Below are 4228 nucleotides of genomic sequence, written 5' to 3'. Positions count from 1 at the left end.
TGTGGTTAACATCATCCCAAAAATATTCATTAAGTACAAGCCCTTAGAAAATAAAACATGAAGAACAAGAGGAAGAAAAACTCCTAGAACAGAGCTCTGTCATGACATCGGACAACCACATGACTGCTTCAGCGCACCAGCCTCTCTCGAGGGTCTGGTCGCCACCTCGGCGAAGCATGGCTATGGAGGGCACCAAGGACGGACGAGTGGAGACGGTGAGAAAAGGACGCCGCGACCTCTCTTTTCCTAACCTAGGGTATTTTCTATGTATGATTCTGCCCTCTCTGCCTTTCTTTTTGACGGCTATGACTAGGTATTTATAATGGTAATTCTTAGGGGTTCACATCATTAAATGCTCCCTAAATTTCCGTGTTTTCTTTTCTAAGCTATAAATGGAAAGGTTGCTGGCTTTGTCAGAATCTTGGGGGCTTTCTTGCACGTTAGGTCAAACATGCAGCTGGCAGGTGATGTCAGCAATTCATCAGATTCGCATCAGACTTACAAGATTTTCCTTGCCTTGGTATGGAAAATCTGTTCCTCACTGTCTTCGTCTTCTAGCTCTAGCAAATTAATTTGTTTCGGCAAATAAATTTTTCTCAGTCATTTCTTGCATCATCAAAGTCAACAAACAACCTTTCTCATCAGCAGCATCAGTTTAATCAAATAAACTTTGCCTTGGAAAAACTTATCCACCACATGAAAATATATCCTAAATGCAACTATATACAGTTAAAATGCTATATCAATGGCGTTTAGACAATAAATAACTTAAGTAAAAAATATAGTCTTTTTACGGAGTTATCAGTGCTACAATATTCGACTACTTAATGAGTCAAGAATTCTTCGAATGCTACTAAATCAGGTAAAGCTGTATCAGTTTTGTAGAATTCTTCCAAATGCTCATGTGTAAAAATATCAATGACGTCAAGTGAAAAACAATCAACATTGCCATTTATATAAGAAACATTATTCAAAACATTAAAAGTAATATGTTCATCATTCAAGCGCATAGTTAATTCTCCCTTTTCAACATCAATCAAAGCTCAGTCTGTAGCAAGGAATGGGCGGCTGAGAATAATTGGAACATATTTATCCACTTCACAATCCAAAATGGTGAAGATCGTAGGAAAATAAACTTGCCCACTCTCACAAACTTATTCTCCACAATACTGCTAGGATGCACGACAGAGCGATCAATAAGTTACAAAGTAACCGTAGTGGGACTTGCTTTACCACTCCCAAATTTCTTAAAGATTGAAAATGGCATTAGATTTATACTAGCACCCAAATTATATAAAGCTTTACCAACAAATGTGTCACCAATGTTACAAGGAATAGTGAAACTACTTGGATCCTAAAGTTTTGGTGACAGTTGACTTGTAGTCATAATGCTACAACCTTTAGTAAGAGTAATTGTCTCAAACTCACCAAGTCTTCATTTCTTCAAAAGAACTTTCTTCATGAATTTGATATAATTTGGGTTTTTCTCTAAGGCATCAATCAATGGATTATTTATTGTAAGTTGGAGAAGAACATCAATTAAAGCTTTGCATTGTTGATCTTCCTTTGTCTTCTTGAAGCGTTGTGGAAATGGTGAAGGCATTTTTTTATTGTTGTTGCTGAGGAAATGTATTTGATTCTACATTAGATGCAGTAGGGGATATTATCAACAATGATTTTGAATTACTACTCTGCTCTGTATCTATTGCTATGAATTGACATATATGCGGTTTAGGCTCAACCTCTTTGGTCTTCTTTTTTTCATACCGATGAGCTTCCTCAGTCTTTCTCCTCGGTTCTTCAACTAGTTCCCCAGTATGAATTCCACTTCTTGTGGTAATTACCTTGCAATATGCTCATTACCATGTTGCTTAGTATTTTCAGTATCGTTAGGGAGTGATCCTGGTAATCGACTATTTAGAACATTAGCCATTTGTCCCGTCTGATTCTCGATAGACCTTAATGAGGCAGATTGGCTCGCCATATATTATTTCATCATGGTAGATTTTGGAGTTTGGTTTGAAGATTAGCTTTGGTAATTCTGCCTTCGCTATTGTTGATCAACAAATTTATGTGTCTGTGGCTGTGGCATTTGATTATGTTGTGTATAATGTTGCAGCTGATATGATGGATTGTTGACTTCTGTTGATGATTGAAATTTGGATTGTTGACTATCATTCCAAGTACAAGATTGGGAGGGATTCATGAAATTTGGATAAAGTGATGATGCGACTTTTTCCAAAAGCATTACCATTTCAGTCAATGCTGAAATCTTAGATGCCATAAAGTTGAAAGCTTCAAAGTCTACTACTGCAGTACCATGTCGACCAAACATATTGCTCGTATTAGGATGCTTTACTGAGGCATCAAAACCATTTGAGTGCGAATATTTAACCTATTATAAAACATCTCCATTTAAGTCAAGTGTGGGAATCCATGCATAGGACACGTTCACATCAAATCTTTAAATCTTTCCCATGCTTCAAGCAAGCTTTCATCGTCCATCTGCTTGAATTAAGTTAAATCGTTTCGAAGCTTAGCATTCATATTCAGTGGGTTAAATCGCAACAAGAACTTCTACGCTAATTTATTCCAGGATGCTATAGCACCTGGTGGTAGTGAACTCAACCAAATTTGTGCTTTTTCACGCAATGAATAAAGAAATAGCTTCAGCTTCAGTGCCTCATCCGGAACACCTTACTCAATAAAAGAATCGGAAACCTCTATAAAAGCCCTCAAATAGGCTCTAGGGTCTTCGACAATATAATCTCCATATTGTCCCATAGATTGTAGAATTTGGAACATAATCGGCGTTAATTTGAAATTCCCAACATTAATAACTGGCATCACATTACCCGGATGCAATCATCTAATTTCGGCACCACATACTCACGAATATGCCCTTTACTATCATCTACATTCTGATATGGTTGTCTAGTTCCGATGCCAACTGGAAACTCATCATTTTCTCCATTCTGTAATGGCGTAAAATATAATTATCTCATCCAACCATAACAGCTTCACGTCGGCGTCTCTGAAATGTTCTTTCAATCTTTAGATCAAACGACTCTAAATCATCATCGCCTCAGGGCATACACTAGTAAAAAGAGAAACTAAGAATACATACAAAAGAAAAAAACAAATAAACAAAATTAAAAGAACTCTAAATGAAACCAATGCTCCCCTGCAATGGTGCAAAAACTTGATGTTACGAAATTGATACAACATTCAACGCAAGTGCACGTGTCACATATCAAGAAATAAAGTTGAAACTATGAGAGTTTCAACTGTTGAACCCACAGGGAGAAAATTGTTATCATTAGAGTTTTTAACAATATGATTTACCAAAAATCACGGGATGCTAGAAATAAAGTAATAAAATCAATAACGAAAAACACTAGTTCATGCTGCAACATTTCATAAAACAATTGGTCAACTATCGAATCAAAGGATTTAATATTGATTAACATTGATTAAAACCATTTAAAATACTTTAATAACTTTCATCAATTAAAGGTTCAAACTATTTACAATACAAATCAATTGGCTGCACATTTTTCAGTATACCCATGCTACTCAGAAAAACCAATGCTCATAAACATATATAGCAATTCGAATAAAGCTATTTCTAGATTAAAACAAAAATGCTATATATCTAATTGTAAATATTTCTTTTAACAATCATGAAGTTCAAAGACCATAAACTAAGTATCCAAGTAAACACAAAATAAAGAAGTTCATAATAAAAATCAAACAATAATTTAAACATTCAATCACTCCCTCTCTCAATAGAAGACATTGAGTGGTGATCTGTTGACCACTGAAGCTCCTTGGAAAGTTTCTTTCGTGTTGTAGCAATCCATGGAAAAATACTTAGGCTTACATGGCTTGGAAAGATTTAATGTGGAAAATGTTACTTTGGATCTTTCACAATCGTCACACTTTTTGCACCCAAGTATGTTGCTTTTATAGCTTAGATGAGAATTTCATCGCCCAATAGGAAATGTTCACATTTCAGGTATTATCTAGCCACATGACAACTACCCAAGCCAGCTGTCCCAATCCAAAAGTTTCTCATAACCATCTTGAGCTTGGACGACTGCTACAACATTCGATCAACATTTCCTTCAATGATGTAGCATTAGTGCAACAGTTGTCAGCAATAAAAATAATTTTAGCCCTTAACAACCTACGATGCTCCTATCATGCAAAGTATGTAAAATTGAGT

The 4228-nt window shown here is 35.8% G+C and overlaps 1 non-coding gene across 1 annotated transcript; it reads left to right on the top strand.

Moving 5' to 3' along the window:
- The first annotated feature begins 2431 nt into the window (after positions 1-2431).
- Positions 2432-2538, top strand: LOC120139378. Its single transcript, XR_005517631.1, has one exon. It is a non-coding gene; the product is annotated as a small nucleolar RNA R71 (small nucleolar RNA).
- Positions 2539-4228: the final 1690 nt, after the last annotated feature.

Source organism: Hibiscus syriacus, unplaced genomic scaffold, assembly GCF_006381635.1.
Source record: "Hibiscus syriacus cultivar Baekdansim isolate YM2019G1 unplaced genomic scaffold, ASM638163v2 tig00110744_pilon, whole genome shotgun sequence".
NCBI lineage: Eukaryota > Viridiplantae > Streptophyta > Magnoliopsida > Malvales > Malvaceae > Hibiscus > Hibiscus syriacus.
Note: the sequence above shows the minus strand (reverse complement) of the source record. Positions and strands in the feature narration are given on the sequence as shown.